Source organism: Chelmon rostratus, chromosome 7 (genome assembly GCF_017976325.1).
Source record: "Chelmon rostratus isolate fCheRos1 chromosome 7, fCheRos1.pri, whole genome shotgun sequence".
NCBI lineage: Eukaryota > Metazoa > Chordata > Actinopteri > Chaetodontiformes > Chaetodontidae > Chelmon > Chelmon rostratus.
The window spans coordinates 8879875-8897713 of record NC_055664.1 but is presented as its reverse complement, the minus strand read 5'-3'; the positions used below and the strand labels follow the sequence as shown (position 1 = coordinate 8897713).

At 41.0% G+C, this 17839-nt stretch overlaps 1 protein-coding gene across 1 annotated transcript in view; it reads right to left on the bottom strand.

Moving 5' to 3' along the window:
- Positions 1-17839, bottom strand: part of b3gat1a (beta-1,3-glucuronyltransferase 1 (glucuronosyltransferase P) a) — a 32401-nt gene that overhangs the window by 11668 nt on the left and 2894 nt on the right. The window contains exon 2 of the mRNA XM_041940525.1: positions 2041-2208. The gene's annotated coding sequence lies outside the window, so the exon portion shown is untranslated. The remainder of the gene's footprint in view (positions 1-2040; positions 2209-17839) is intronic.

The following is a 17839-nucleotide window of genomic DNA, read 5'->3' as shown; positions in this document are numbered from 1 at the left end:
TCTGATTTCTTATAATTTGATGAAAAATGGTATTAAGTCTTTTTAGGTGTGTAATGTACACTTTAATTATAAAGATTAAAAAGTCAGTGCATTTTTTTTAGGCCTAGCAAGCTTATTAAATACATTCAGTGCATTTTCTACCTCAGTTGACATCAGCCCCGCTTACATCAACTTGAACTCTTACTCTCTTCTTGTCCTCTCTCTGTGGCTTCGAGCTGCTTTTAATGGCACATTACTGTCACCAACTGTTGCCGTCCTTCCCATTTAAGATACAGCCTGTGATTTTAAGTGGGTAGCCCCAGTTTTTGCCTGTCATGTATTAGCTTGAGTTTCTTATTATTGTGGCCACTCCCTGTACTGCACATTGTGACCACGTAGCTCATTTACATTGAATGCAAGGTTGACAGACCTCCCCTTCTCTCCCAGGGTCTGCCTCTCCTCCTCCTTAATAGGCTTCTGGCAAAATGCCGAACCCTAACTGGAAAAATGCACTTATTAACTGATCTGCTCAATTAAACGAAGGAGGAAACAGACATAATGTGCGCGCAGGTGTTTGCCTTATTCATTTCAGCTTTACACATGAGGAATCAAGTCATCACATTCCCCACAGTGCTCCTGCTCCCACTGCTGGGGAAGGTGGCTGTATATTGAGGCTTTACATAATTGTACATGCCAATTATGTTTATTGAGTTCTGTAAATAAATACCCATTAATGGCCAAGCCATCAGGTGAGACTGGCTTAAGTGTGAATTGTTCTGGCACAAAGCCAAAGCCCATACGTGCTTTCGGCAGATAAAGATATTGGCCCTGAAAACCTTTAAAGCTGTGTTTTGTCTGCTTGGTGGTAGAGGTGATTTACAGCAAAGTCCTCTGTGGAAAGTGTTATTCTGCTCGGCTCTGTGCACTTATGTAGAAGTACAGTAAGTTGTACAGAAAATTGCTTTATGCCCATTCCATGTCCTTGAATGAACGGGAATTTCACCGATAAACACAGTAAATACGTCCCTTTGAGCCCTGTTTTCCAAGGGTGGCACTGGGAACAGACGGATCTTCCATCACCACGTGAAAAAAGTAATCTATGCGCTTATTGAAACAAAAAAGGTTTGGCAGTGTAGAAGAAAGATAAACCTTTTAGACCTTTTCATCGTGACGTGAAATATAATTATTTTACAGATGTTTACAAATCTCAGAAATGCAAACAATCCTTTTACAGCGAATAAATATATGTAAAAACCTGTATCTACTCTCTCAAATACAGTAATTTCCAAAGGGAAAAAAAAGAAAAAAACGCTTCAGAAATTCACCATGCAATCTGGAGGTACTTACAGAGAACAACCCCCCCACGAATACCTAATGTCCACCCATCATATATCATTGCTATTGCTTGCATTTTATTTGAAATGGATTTATTGACCATGTCAATATGCCCTCTGTGTTGGCTTTATAATAAAAAAAAAAATGGGAGAAACCTGACCGTTTTCTCCCAGAAAAAAACATTTTTGACTTAATCAATTCTTGGCCCAAGTCATTATTTTTAGCCAAAAAGCCAACACAGGGGATTTCTCTGCCAATACACACTGCCCTGAACAGCCAGGGACACTCCACTTCCATAAAGTTAGAGGACTCGGGAGAGACGGATTAAAATTAGAATGGTCAAAATTGAAGTGGCAGAGGCCGAGATATCTCTTCAGTCCCTCTTCAGTTCCCACAATGCAACTCCATCTTTTGACCCTGCTTTAGGCCCTCGATGCCTGCTAAATACTCACATCCTTCAGAATCCATACCTCCAGTTTGTAACGTAGGCTTTCTGAAATTTGTAGTCTCTAATCCAATGCTGAGATAACCCTGATGACACCTCCATGGCATCATCAGACTTATTTTCTCAGACTTGACAGAGCCACACAAAACATAATAAACCATACTCCTTGTGACCAGTTAAACTGACCTTGATGTGTAAAATCAGTGGTCCTCCCCTTTAATAACGTTGCGTGCATACGATTAATACAACCACATGAATGAAAAATGGCTTTGGATGCTCACCCACAGTTATAACTGGATCATGGCACCACTGGTGATGCGCAGCTGGGAAGACCACACTGCATGCTGGATGGGCTACGTAGTGGTGACATCCTCCATGACACTTCAGCCAACCATTTCCTTTTCCTCTTCCTCTGCCCTGTCTACTCCCGCAGACAGTCCAGTCCAGACCTGTAAAATAAGGACATTTCAGTGAATAAGCGAGGAGGGATTGTGGGTGCTTCTCTCTTTGTGTTTTCTCAGTGTCTGCCTTCATGTGCACCCCATGAGACATTCAAGGACAGTAAGCCAGGTTTAAACATAACAGTTTGGAAGGTTCCTAAGAGTCAAATGCCTTACAGCGATTCTTGGCCATGCACACCTTCATGAGCACCGTGGCTGTGTGACGTCTATTCATTATTCAACATCAGAGAGCCTGGGCTGAAAATGCAGCGGAGGAAAAGTGTGTCAGTAAAAAGTAATGAACTCTAATTTGGATGCAAACCGTGCAGATTCGGAGGAATCTCTGCTTCACAATGGTGGCCTTTCTGCTCATGTGTGAAACGATTGATGCTGTATATTGACAAGTAATTTTGACGTCATTTACTCCAATCTCAACTGCGCAGACACAGACTCAGTATTTTCCTTTTTTTTTACACCTAATGTGGGAACTGGAAGAGGGTTAGTCACAACTCCATTGCTTGCCAACAGTCTGGGGTGGGGGATGTTACAAAAATAAACTGGCATCATGTCTTATTCAAATACATCTGAGGGAACGCTGCTTTTATGGAGGCTTATGCTTCACTCAGCCAGTGATGGCTGCACGCTGCATCAGCTCCAAAACTGGATGGCTGAAGACTGTATTTTTAGGGGCTTTGTAATAGAGAATCATATAAATTGCAAATATGTAGGTTTTGGGGAATGAACAGCAGGAGTCCCACAATCGCTTTACTGAGACACTGGGATCCAAATTGCCTGTGATCCTGTAATGCAGTAGGGGGTGCTTGTGCTTGATGCGCACAAAATTTCAACACAATCTATTTTCAGATTGCCCTGACTCATTGTCCAATTTCTCAAACGGAAGGATCACGCATCTGAGGGTTGACGTCAGTTGTGTGGAAAAGGGAATAAAAGATGAATACCAGAAACGGTCCTCATGGGTTTGTGCAGCTTCTGCAGTATTTGCTTTTTAAAGTATGACAGCGACAAGCAAGTGCTATAGTGACAGAAAAAATAACTAAACAGCAGCGATGGAAAGACTTTACAATTGCTGCCAGGTACTGTCATGCATGCAAACTCGCAATGACAGTGTTGTCGCTCTGATTTCTGCACAACACCCCCCCCCCCTCCTCTATGCATAGTGATGGAGCTAAACAGAAGGAAACACAATGCAGTACAACAACCTGCCAAAATCTCAGACCCTCCGACAGGCCACTGCAGCATCTCGGCGCAAAACATTTTTGAAAGAAAATGTTTGGAATAAACAAAACTATGTGGTAAGCGGAGCCAGCTGAAGGGAGCTGGAACTCATACTGCTGGTATGCGCAGAATGAACCAAGCTAAAAATGCTTGTTCTGTGATATGTATGCATTCATTAAAAGTTTAGATTTCTTATTCGGCACAGAGTTGTTTACACATTTGAGCTGAGTTTGGTCTTGCAAGAACAGCATCTTTTTTAAAGGAAGATTCATGTTGAAATTAGCCTATTTATTTCCTTTACATCTTTAGCTAGTGGAATAGCTTAAAGGAGGACAGGATATCTGCCAAATCTATAACATTTCCATCAGCCTCAGCTGTGCTATTTAGCAACTAAGACGGTAAAAACTATACCTGCTAAACATCAGCATCTGTGCATTGTCATTGTAAGAATGCTTGCATGCTAGTGTTATTTAGCTCAAGCACAGTTGTACCTAATAAGTACAGCCTCACAGACCTGCTAGCATTGCTGCAGACTCACACAGCTGCACAGCACTTGATGTGGATGATAGATGCACACGTACACAAAAACCAATACTAAAGGTTTCTAGGTCCTCTATATCTACATCCTCGAATCAATTTCACTCTAATGTGCTTTGTCATTCTAATGTAGAACTTTTCCTGCATCTCTGCTCAACAGGCAGTGAAATAGAAGCTAATTGGCAACGCCAACAGACATCTATGCAAAGAGGGACTGGTAGCGACACCCCTGCACCACACGAGCACCCAGGTGGCCTGTTTGTGTCTGTGGCACCTGAACTGTGTGATGTGGCAAGAGCACGCACCGCAGACTGTAGCAGCCAATGGCAGACGACGAGGCTTGACAGCCTTTCACATCAGCATGAGTTAACCAGCTGTGACGAGAACACCTGCTGCTGATTAATAAAGAATCACAGAAACAATGCCACGTGTGGAAATTGTTGTACTGATTGTTGAACTAACACCATTACCCCCGAAAGGTGAGAAGGGGGGGGACAAACTGTTGTGGGTTTGTGCCGTGGGTACAATCATTGATTTTGCTATCATGATTTTATGATTACAGCAAAATATACAGCGGAAGCATCTATGAGTTCACACGTCTTTACTCAGCTTCAGCAGCAATTCCCCTATTGTTGCGGCTCGCGGCTTATATGGTTTTATTTCCTCAGATCTCTCACTAATCTTAACTCAAAGCCTTCCTGTAACTGAGTTCTTTGGGAATGCAAAACAGGCTTTCTGCAGTGCACAAATCTGAAACAAAGAACAGCTCTTTCACTTACTTTGACACCTCGCTCTGTTGTACTTACAGAGTAAATTCTAACCACTTAAAAATCTGAACATTTTTAGACCCAACTAGCATTGCCTTTAAATAATAACACCATATTGTAGTGTGTACCTTATATGTATCTCCTCCAAGCTATTAAATGAGGACATAGAGTGCCTCATTAATCTAGCTTTATTTCTTGCAGAGAATATGTTTTATTCTTTAACAATAAACCTTGTGAGGATTCATCAGGCAGCAATTGGAACAAGAAAGGCTCCAAGTGACTTTTTTGGGAGAAAGTTCGATGAATTTATTCCATATCATATACTGTGAACACAGTTTCTTGTGGAATCTGCCATGTTTTTTTCTTCAACATGACACATGGCATGTTTGTATTCTGCTGGTGATGCTAATAATGAAATTCATTTATGATACTAAGATACACATACCAGTTTTTGCCTGAGGCTTTCATCAATCTCATGGTCGTCCTTAGACGATCAAATTTCCTTTTTTTTTGTCATAGAAATAGCCCAGTTGTCAAGTACGGAACTTGACGTGATACTGAAACTTACTGTTATTGGCTGTTCCAGTGAATAATTTCCAGTGAGAAACATGCAGTCTTCACTTAGAGACTGTTTTTCCAGAGGACTGATTCATCACATGGTACAACAACAATAATCTGAAGCTCAGTTTCAGCTAAACCAATGAGCTTGTGATGGACTACAATGCTTCAGCTATGGATGTTGCTGCAGAGAAGCTACGCATTTTAAAACGTGGATGCTTCACACACATCTCCAAGCCAACAGCACAGAATCTATGTAATCAGCAGTTTCAAGGTGGACGCCCAAGATTAGTGTCACCAATTTAGTATCTGACCAAATGTGAAATATCACAATCTGCCCTTCTGTTCCTGAGCTACGTCGTTGAATAATGCCCAGAAAAGTGTTTTTTTTTTATGTCACAGTGAAGTTGATCTTTGACCTTTTGGATATGAATCGCCATAATTTCATTATTTTATTAATGAGGCATTTGTGCGACATTTTTTTCAGAATTAATAATGAACTCTTGAGTTATGGCCAAAATATGTTGTGGGTGGTCATGGTGACCTTTGACCTTGAAAATTTGTGCTAAATTTGAGCAGATTTTCTCAAGGCTTTCACAAGAATGGGAGGTACGGATATACATACGGACAACCCGAAAATATATTGCCTCTGGCCATGGCTGACGGCATAAAAAGCTCATAGACTGACATTAAGTTAAGTAAATTCTTCTAACTGGAAACAGTTACTGCCTCTCCAAATTTAGTCCATTCAGTTTAGCATCAGTCTCCAGAGAAACAAGTCTTTATGTGAAATCAAATTATCATTGAACAAAATAATGTGCTCTCTTCATTAAAATATATTTGCATTACATTTTAACATTACATTTTGAAATATGTTACATGTTAAAAGCAAACTTAAATAGGCACCGGACAGCAACCTTTGATAATTTATTACTAGTATGTCAGTGGCATCAGGTCAGCACTGACAGGCTCTCCCTCTTTCTCTGCCCTCTCTCCCTCAGATTTGTGAAGCTGAGATTTCAAAGACTAAGCAGGGGAGAGTTTCCAAGTTTGTAAACCAGTCTGGTCCTGACTTCTGAGCTCCCTTGGCCAAGACCATCTCCCATTTCCCGGGGACCAATAATAACATCATATTTTCTTTGCTTGCTTTGTGGCAATATTTTGATGTACTTTCCAGCTGGCAGGGAAGAGAGGCTCTCTGTAGATAGTGTGTCCTGGTATGTCCAATCGTTCGCATTCATTTTTTAAATTCATTGGTCTCAGACCAACTTGGTAAAGCCCAGAACAGCGTTCATGGATATCTGGGGAACCTTAGAAGACAAGTCGCTGTAATAGATCATTATTGATGTTACTGTCACAGCCCCAAAAAACAGCTTCGCCTAGAGGTGTCATTAAAAGTGAATTTTGAATCTGAGGGCATTGATTCAAACAGGCTTAATTGCTTTTGAAGTACAGTAGCCCAGGAGCAGGTGATTTGTCTAGGCTTTCTCTGACATTTTGCCTCTCACATAGTCCAGGTTTCGGATTTCATTGCACTGAATCGTTACAGAAGCATCACAGCGTCTAATAAATGTACAGGCATGTGGCTTGGTGGCTGGTGCGCTTCGATGTAAATTGACAACGTACGATGTTGCACACTTAAATGCGTCATGGACAGGTAGGAACAATGCAAAGCACTACAAGTGGCACACTATACATGCCGTCATATATGTGTACACATTCTGCATCTGTGTGTGAAGCGTAATAGAAATGTAATACTTCTCCGTCTCAGAAATGACAACCTCTCAAGGACCTTTAATGTCAAATTTCCGTAAGTGTGTAAATGTAGCATATTCATTAAACTCATTGCATTTATAGGCTTAGTGTATTAGTTTGTTTTTCCACTCAGACGGAGAAACTGTAAAATATATTGGACAAAAAAAGAAACAATTAGAGGTTGCCTCACCGGTACAGTTGAGAACAATGTTGTCTTTTAAAGACTGGGGTGCACTGAGGCAGTTTGAATCTTCTTGATTGTCTTTTTCTCACAGACTAATGAAACTCATTTGTGGGCAGAGGGGGAACTGATGACACACTGTACAATGTTAATTTGAAATCTTGAGCAGAGTTGGCAATTTCGCTTTTCAAAATGTGAGCGAGAGTGTTTAAAGTTCTTGGAATTAAAACGGGCATTAAAAAAAAGCTATCATGGATCATGTGATTTGTGTTGGAGGAAATATTTCCTCTGTTTAAATGGGAAGATCTTTTAGGTCTGCCTTGCTTGTGTTTGCTATGCTACCATTCATACTCCAGCTTTAGGTTCAATGAAAGGTCGCCTTCACACTGGTTTTGTGTTACTTGTCCCATCAATCCAATTCACACCTGCCGTGGAGAGAGTCTCTTCAAAATTTGATCCTCTCCTCATGAAACAACTGCCTGCATTGAGTCGAGCTAATAATAGCAATGCAGGGAAGGCAACTACTGTATGAATACTGGGGGTGCCTGCGAGAGGAAAGGCAGCTACTGTATGTTGTTAACAATCGTGTGATATTCTTGAGTTTAACTTAAATCATTCTGACTGGGATTCCAACTAGCTGGTTGATTTGACAATGGTAATAATTCATGCAGTGATTAGTAATCAAAGAGGATCTGAAGCGGGATTAACAGATATAAACCTTTAATCTTCCAGATTTTCACTATTTGCAGAGCACAAGGCCAGTTAGCCCAATCACAGTGAATGCTGTTTGCTGCAACAATTAGTGTGGCAGCAAGTGCTGCTTCTCATGCTCGATTTCGACGAGGATGGCTGTTTCATTTTCAGGAAAACTTGAATAACCCATTAGCTGTGAGCTTTGGCCCTGATTGATGGCCCCAGTCCATGCCTGGATCAGGCTGCCTCAGCAGTGATAAAAGATTTAGGAGCATCAACCTTCCGGCAGGTTCCTCTCTGCTGATAACTGCAGGGGATAGCCTAGCGCCGTCTGCCCTTAACTTATCCTGACTAATTTATAGTTTGGCTCACCCACGGCACATTTCCAATGCTAGACCCGGGAGCACCATGCAGCCTCTCACAGCTGGCTGAGCAGACTGAAGGAGCCCTGCCAGGATTGCAGAGGGTGCCACTGAGACCTGGACCTGCCATGTTGGGTCATCACAGCTCAGCTCTGATCAGCATGGTGTTAAGGGAGATGTCATCTTGGGGTGACCACAGGAGGAGATGGGAGTAATAACAGCACTGTCGCATAGTTTCTCCTCATTCTGTCTGCTAAAAGCTGCACCTGATTATGAATCAGCTGAGGATAACAGTCAGAGTATGAAATACTAAACTAATACGTTTCCTGTAGATTGGACTTGGAAGGTGTTAACTCCATCAAATCAAAGGATTATCTCAGACTTGCATTTTTGACTTTTCAAAATACTTGTTGCGTTGTTGTGAGAAGATTATACCACACTTGTGCTTTGGATATGGAGCTACGGCAGGCAGCTACTTAGCTTAGCTTATCTTATCTTAGCGCAAAGACTGGAAACAGGGAAATAGCTAGCCTTCCTACCTTCACCTCTATCACTAGTTACACTAAATGACATGCTAATATCTTGTTTGTTTAATCCGTACAAAATTGTAAAAATGAACGTTTGATATTTTAGGTTTGTTGCCTAAACTGGCAACTGATGACTGTTTTCAAAGTCAGATTTTGTTCCCTTTGGATGGAGTCAGGCTAGCTGTATTTATGCTAAGGTAAGCTAACTGGCTATAGGTGTCTAATAATGACTTGACATTGGCATCAGCATCTTCTTTGTTCCTTTGTTGCGGGCACCAAAATCAGTTGATGAGGTAAAGCATTAAATGTATTGTCTGTGTACTGTTTTCCGGTGTGTGTAAGTCAAAAAGAAATGGCAAATGTTTTATTTATGTATTTACACCGTGTCCCAACTGCTTTGGAATCTGGGTTGAAATAACACATGGTCTAGCTGTTTTCCCACTGCTGCCATTAGAGGTTTGGTTATGCTGTAAATTAGAAAATGTCATTGGATCCTTTGTGTACCATCAACATGACAAGCAATATCAATCATAAAGCCGAGGCTTTTGTTGAAAATGACACTAAATCAATGCATTACAACCTTTGGAGAGTCTCCAGGAATGATTCATGAATGTGGACTTCAACAGATCCTAACAATAAAAGGGAAAGCACAGCGTTTATCTCATTAAAATCATTTTTGGTGTACAGGGCATTGATTTCAACCGCATGTGACACGTCTCGCACTGTGAACAGGCCTATTATGCCACAGTATAAGGTCAAAGGTTGGCAGAGGGAGCTCCCAGATTCATTAGCTAATTAAAGCCTGCTTCCTGAGTGGAACCTTAGGTGTTCAACTCTCTCCTGCACCTTCTCTCTCTCAGACTTCAACATGCTGGTTTTACTGAGCTCTGACTTCCTTAATGAGACCATGGACCATGGATTTCTCTGATGAAAGATTTTCCTGCGTCGCAGTCCCCCAATTATACGCCCTTGTGAAGGCAAAATATATATAATTATGAATCTGATCATCGCTAATTAAACCTATGGGATTCAATCCAATGAAGTGACAGTGTAGCCATGAGTTTTGTTTTAGCTGGGAAATAATTGGTGTAAATAGACAGGAAAAATGAAGAGACAAGAAGGAGAGTCTTTCTTAAATAACCCACTGTTTGCTTGACAGTAGATCAGAACTGTTGGGCATCAGATTGAATTTGTAAAGTTTAATTGTAGAGTTGAATTTTACTGCAAAAATATTTTAATTCTTGATTTAATCTGCATCATGAATGCCATGAAGAGGGGAAACTGAGATTGGAAGGACTGGTGGTATGAAAAATGACAGGGACACCAGTAGCCTCAGGTAGGAGCCAGAGGGGAAAAATGAAGTTGAGCTCCATGAACAACACGAGAGAACTGGGTGGCTCTAAGGCGTCAAGTGTGTGTAGCGTTGCTGCGTGTGAATTTGAATCAGGAAAATGCTGCAGGAAGACATGCATGCTCAGCAAAACCTTCCCCAGGATAAGTAGAGTATAAGGATATGTCTGATGTAGAGGCAGAAGAACTTGGCACATAACAATTATGGACTAAACACAGCTGCCACTTTGCTCATGTCCATCTCTGGTGTTTTTTTTTAATTACATAATTAGTCAGAGTGCTGGTATGTGTGATGTCCCTGTATGACATGCTGTCATTAGCTTTGAATCTGTCAGTAAAACACAGCCCCTAGGAGACCGCTAATTCGTGGTAGAGACTCATTTTAATAGCTTTGAAAATTAGTGGATACATCATTATTGTTCTTATTTCCCCTGCTTACTGCACATGTGAGTCATCCCATGCCTCATGCAGTGTATTCTTTGAACACAATGAGATCCTAAAAGCCCATTACTGTATATGCGCAGATGATGTATCGGCACTCACGTGTTGACACATTAACGGCTATAGTCCAAACAACTAAAAGTGATGTATGCTTACATGCGTACTGCTACCTGCCTACTAATGCAATCGTTTCACATTACACACTCTGTGGAAACAAATAACTGTCAATCCAAAATTATTTCGAATACTATATTAAAAACAGTTTAGCACATGTGCACCGCTTTCACGCAGACGGCATTTCTTGAATAAAAGCACTGACATTTAAGATCTCTGGTAAAATGTCAAATAAGTGATGATGTTGAATGCAGGCCTAATGAAGCAGCAAGTCAACACGGTCTCCAGCTCAATGTAAAAACAAGGCACCTTTGACATTTAAAGCCGAGCCCTCATAATCTGCGCTTTGCTGGCCTTTCAAATCATTGCTTATCACCTACTATTATTATTTGTCCCTCTGCCTGGCTTGCATGCAGCCATGCACAGTTGCATTCAAAGAGCACCCAGGGGCACAGAAAGATGACACCAACAGAACAGTGTTGACACAGCGACTGTGTGTCTGCTGATGCTACATTACAGAGGTGTCACTGACTCGACGGAGCAATGACTTTGCTGAGATAAAGAACACGGCGTTGACTGGCGGCATGTCTTCACAGGCAATGCTGCCACCAGATCAGCTTCATTGATGCTGTATAAGCAAGACATGTACTGCACTGTGTCATAGTGCTAATAATAATGAGGGACAGGACTCCAGATGCACCAAAACCAAATCCCAAATGAAACTTTAAAAGCTTTCATTGCCAGACCGAACCAGACATTTTCTTCTCTAACAAGCGCACAGTGCTATACTTGAGATAACTGCTAGTGGCAGGATGCTAACATGACTAAAAGGCTTCTGTTAACAGAATAACGTGTTGTGAAATATGCTCATTTGCTGTGGAGAAGTAGATGTGAAGATCGATGCCAGTCTCAAGTCTGAACAGTAATGAAGCATCCGCCAGCAGCTGATTATCTTAGTTTAGCACAAAGACAACAACAGCTAGCCTGGTTCTGTCCAAAGGTAACAATATCCACCTAACAGCACCTCTAAATCTCACTAATAAATTTTTTTTATCTTGTTTGTTTAATCTCTACAAGAATTAAAGTGTAGAAAGGACAAATTGTGGTCTATTTCTTGGCCGTGCACAGTTATTTTTTGGAGTTGCCTTGTTGCCAGACTCCAGGAAGTCGTTTTGCCAGGCCAAGAAATACTTCAGCAAATAGCCCCTATAACACCGCCACACTTTGGTTTTTGTTAATTAGCGAGCTTTTTGAGATGGTGGTTGGCAGATTTTGTTTCCTACATACCCACTGTTTGTGCTAAGCTAATTGGCTAACTGGCTGTAGCCTTATATTTGCCAGACGTCCATGAGAGTAGTGTCAATCTTTTTATCTAACTCTCAGCAAGAAGGCAAACGGGAACATGTTCCAATTTCACGGTATTTGAACCAGCTGTGTAGCGCATATCTCAGCCATATGTCCTATACTGTTACAGTCCATCGACAGCTGCAACAGCCATTATGATGTTCCTTTTAGTTTAGTTTTGGTGCATGAGAGGTGAGTCATTTCCTCTGTGCCCAGCCCTGTGCCCATAGTGACACAAACACACACATACACACTACCCCAGCCACACACCAAAGCCAGCATGGCTTTGCTCCCTCCTAAGGATGATCAATAGCCTGTAGGCTGAAGGAATCCTACTGTATCTGTTCCTGGACTGAACCACAGAGCCCTGATGAGGGGGTGGCTGAGGAATCGTTGACATGGGTCGGCCCAGTATCTATAATGAGCCCCCTTGGGGCTGCCACATTATATGTGGAAATGGCTCCAATTAGGCCATCCAGCTGTAAAGTCCACAGGAAGGGAGGGCTGGATAATAACAAAGTTATTGGGAGGTTATGGATGGGACTGAGCTATAATCAGGTGCTATCAGAGTTGCATTCAATCACTCTTTTCTAAACCTGTGCCTTCTTGCGCTGCTTAAAGTCTGCTGATTGCACAAATCAAAGGCCATTTTTCCTCCGCTTTAAAGACCCATATCTTTGCACAATGAATCCTCCAAACAGCTTTCCATGCTAAAGCGCAGTAATGCTGTTTTTACGGTCACTGGCTTTCATTACTCGACATCAGATGCCACTACATACATATTACACATGCACATTTGAATAACATCTCAATCCGCCTGCAGATTTTCATAATGATCATATTTTCAGCCTTGTTCTTTCACAAAACATTCATCAGTTCCACTGTGCTGAAATGCAGATCATAAGTAGATTTCTTGGTTGGTAATATATGTTTATGACCCCTTGGAGGTGAGTTTGATGTTTGATGAGTGTAACCCTGAAGTTTGACTGAGCCCTCTGGCCCTTTGACCTTTAATGTAGCACAAGTATTCTATTTGGATGGATGGTGTATAAACACTGAGAAAGAGGAAAGGTCATCGGCTTAACACAGCCATTCATCGAGTTGTAATCATGCAATAAGTGAAATGTTAACTTGAATCATCATCATTTGCTGTGTTTGGAAGATTTCCCCTTGAATGTACGATACAGTGTGTATTTGACCGCATTTGTTATGTTTTCAATATTAGAATAGTTTGAGTTGCAGTTTTCATTGGTGATCATTCTGTCAATGTCTTTCTTCCTTTCTTTTTAGCCAATGTTGTAAATGTGAACAAACATCCCATGTTTACTTTTCAAGTGCTGTCAGTTTTTTTAAAGACATTTCTTGTAATGAATTTGTTTCTCAAATGTGATAAATCGTTCTAGGAACAAAGCCAACTTTGTGGCGACAGCATTTCAATAAAAAGCATCATCATCCTCTTTTGAAAATGTGCAGAATGCAGAGTAAATGGGCTTTTCAGTAGGATGTGCTTTCCTTGCCTTTCCTGTGCTCAGTTTGTCATGAGCATTTAGAGATGCCGGTGGGCAGAGAAATGACCCCCTCTCTCTTCTCTCTTGCCGTTGCATTATGGAATCATATCTAGCTGAGCATCGGTGAGGATTTTTATCGGCTTGCTATTGATTCCCTTCTTAGTCCGATTCAGACCGGCACATAGATTTTTATGCGGCTCTGAGTCGAGGCAGAACTGAGAAGTGGAGGTGCACTCAAACATACAAACAATACAACGCATCCCTGCATCCAGAAGGTAGTCCTTCATACTGCTTCCTTTTGCATATTTTGTTCTGTGTGTGTGTGTGTCTTAACGCCACAAACAGGATCTGTGTGTGTGTGTGTGTGTGTGTGTGTGTGTGTGTTTGTTGGTTTGTTTTGTCATGGTAGGCAACCTCAGAACATTCAAATGTTGCTGTTCATTATCAGCCTCTCTGCTGTCATTGTGTTGTATGATACAATCAGAGAACACTACTGGTGATCTTCATCTGTTCATTTCTTTGTTTGTTCCTTTGCTTGTGCATCCACATACAAGCCACAGAATATGGATGATAATGATACATCTCAGTCGTGGCTTTCAGGGAAATTTTCAAAGTTACACTGATTGGTTGCAGCAGGGGGGTGACTACCATTACAGACCAAAACAAGGTGTTACTGATTGGCCCAGAGGTACTACACAGGCACTGTGGATGACATGTTCACTGTTGCCTGGGATACAAATCAAGCAACTATGATATTGTGATTTAGCATCATAGACATTGCCCATAATTTCTGTTTGACTTGTTGTCTGGTCAGGTTCAACAGACGTATTTCTGGCACAGTCAATGTTCTTTTATGTTGCTTGTACAATGATCATAGATGATTGAAGAGTTATGCCCTTACTTGAGGCATTGACATGAACATTTCCTAACTGAGGCTGTCCTCACCAGAAATAGAACTGGAGCAGAGCTGAGACGTTAACTGACTAACCTTTTTAGGTCTAAATCAAGTCTGTACTTTTGTAAAACAGTCTAACTTACATTAGATAAAATTTAGACTGCACTAACACTAGTCTAAAATTTTAGCCAACGTTGGTTTGTTGTAACCCAAGGCAGTCTTTTCCTAGTAGCTCCAGAGCCATTAGAGCAAAGTACTCATACTGTCGGGGTGATTTTGGATTTGGAAACAACCTGTTTTGCCATTGGAGGACTTGTTGCTTTTCTGGATATGCACCACTTGCTGGGCTTTGTTTCATTTCACACGTTGAAGCTGTTCTGGTAACGCTGATGCGTTTGCTCTTGATTATCCACAAAAATCAGTTTCTAATTAAATTTGTGAGGCCATTTTGCGCCATGCAGTTTTATATGCGCAAAGCCTCAATTAAATAAATACTTAGACGACTTAGACTTATAAGTCAGTGCGCAGAGCTCTGATCATACAGAATAAAAACACACCTTGTTTTTCCTCCCAAACACTAAACATCATACAGTGGCAATGAAAATGGCCGCATGCTGAGCTAGAAAACAGAGCAATAAGATTGCTACAGAGGGGTTTGCTGGGGTCGAATAGCTGCAGGGTGAGACAATGTTGGTGTATCACTCTTTGCTTCCCAACAGAGATGGTGCAAATCTGTGGGATTGTGCTTTACTTAAGGCTGTTGTGTCCTGTTAACTGGTGCGAGTTGGGCTGGCCTAGGGCCTTCTGATGACACACACTCACACACTGATGTGGTCTGATGGGCTTCAGGGTGATTTAAGCTCTTGAAACGCCTTCGGGCTCTGCCAAGTTGTGTGTGCGTGCAAGTGGGTGTGTTTATATTTACGCTTGTGATTTTGTGCGCACACATATGGCTGCATGTCGTCTGTCCGTGTGTGGGTTTCATCAGACAACTCAACACCAACTTTCACAATTCCCCAGGACTTCGCTGAGTCTCCTAGTTATCTAATCTTGCAGGAGCTCACTGTGTGCAGGTACCATACAGTGCTGCAGCCAGCTGGCTTGTGGATAAATCCCAAAATGTCTGGAAGACTGAACCACTTATTTGGGTCATGTTGGTTTAGGTGGAATGGAGTTGTTCAAATGCTGAACTTTAAATGGGCTACCGTGCTCATTTTGGCCTTTTGTGTGCTCGAAAGACTTGTTTTTCATCTCGATTTGGCATTCTGTTCTGTACAGTAGCTGTGCCGTGTAACTCCGCTGTGAATAGTTTACACTCCAAAACCAGGTTGCTGTGCACTGAATAATTCAATGTTCAAGAGGGAAACGTTAAGAGACATTTCTCATGGCAACAATAAAATTGCAATCAATTGCATCATGCCACAACACTTTTTCTCCATCTAACCTTACAAGACAACATTACCCATGTCTGGGAAATCTGTGTCCTTGCACACATGCTCTGCATTTTGCATCCCAGTTCAGACCTGCTGCAAGCTGCTGCTGCTGCACACAGCACTGTGAGCACTTTGAAATATTAAAAATAACTAATTCTCACATTTTTGCCAATGTTTTCTGCTTTGCATGTTTCAGAAGAAGTCATTGATTTCCTCAGTATTTAGCAATCGGTGCGGGATTTAATTACAGGTTCAAGGGTCTGCCTTGGTTTAGAAAACATTGAGAAATGACTGGTGGAATACCAGATAAACTAAAAAGCACAAAAACTCATTCACCAAGCATTTTCAGGGCAGCTACTTCACCACATATTTTTAGGTCAGCCACTTGCATACTTGCTTGTCTTGCAAGAATAAATGCTCCAGAACACTGCCAGGGGGACAAATGTAATTGTAGTGTAGGTGGAAAAAGCAAGTAAATATTGATGCATTTAAACACTTCCTAAAACCACCAAATGTGTGTGTTATTATCTTTGAACTGCTTATTTCCCCCCTCCGTGTAAGTAATCACACACAATGATTATGCGTCATGCTTGGAATTTCATCATTAATGTGAGAATGATTCAGCAGCTAATGCCCTGAAATTGAAATGAGAAAACGGCGCCTGTGGAATTTCTGCATTACAGAACAAAGAGCTCGTGCAACAAAGGGCATATGAAATGCTGTGAAGAGCTCACAGTAGATTTGGTGGAGCGACAATGATGAGCAATGTCTTCCCTGTATTAAGAGTAACAAGCTTCACCCCATCTCCGAGCTGAAATATAGGCAGGAAGTTCAAGGATTGCCTAGTTTGCAGGCATAAGGAGAAAATACAACGGATGCTTTTGCGCATTCTCATTTAATAATTTATATTCCAATTTCTCGTTCTACAAAAACTTTGCTCTCTAGAGTGTTTATCATCCAGGGCATGGCGAAGACATAGGATGAACAGAATGGGAAATGCACTTACTGTTAATAAAAATGCCTGGAGGTGAGATATAGAAAATGATGGCCTATTCTAAATCTGCTCTGCAGCCTCAGGTCAGGTTATACATTACTGTAATCTCTTCTAAACATAGACTGCACTGTTCTGTATATGCTTAGTGCTTTAGACACTGGTATAGTGTACCACTGTTTAGGAGATTACTCTGAATGCTGCAGCTGTGATAAAGACTGAGGCAGATTAACACATAGAGGACAACATCAGAATTGTCTCTCCTCTGTATGCAGCTGGTGCTGTATTACCTTCAATTGCTGACTATAGGGATTGTTACCAGAAGCCTGACACGTTCAAATTTCATGTGGTTAAAATTGCATAGAAATCTTAAATAACAAGTATGGTCTTTTCAGTACACTGTCAGGATATTGAGTTAATGTCCAACCTATGGAGACCCAAGGTGTTGAATATAAAAAAGAAAATTAACAAAATGAAAGAGAGTAAAAATAAAATTTCACCATACTCCTTTTCACAGTAACAATGATTATTGCCACTGATTCTTATTTAATTCAAGAAGGGCTGCAACTAATGATTATTTCCATAATTGATACAATTCTCAATTAATCAATGAAATGATTGGTCTACAAAAACATCAAAAATAGAGAAAAATTAACAAATTCTCACATTTAAAAAGTGGCAAAAGCTGCTGAACAGTTCATCATATTTTCTGTTGATTAACTAATCAATCAAGTGTCTGTCTGTCATTCAATCAGACCAACAGGGCAGAGCACAATCACATGAAAGGCTCTGTTGCAGCAGGACAAAGTAATATTTTAGAATATTTAGAAATTTCACAATTTCATGATCACACTATACATGCAATTAATATGATCATGTATTTCATAATGTCTCATTTATTTAGTTCATTTTTGAATGTTTCGGTCTCCGTATCCAACACTGTACATT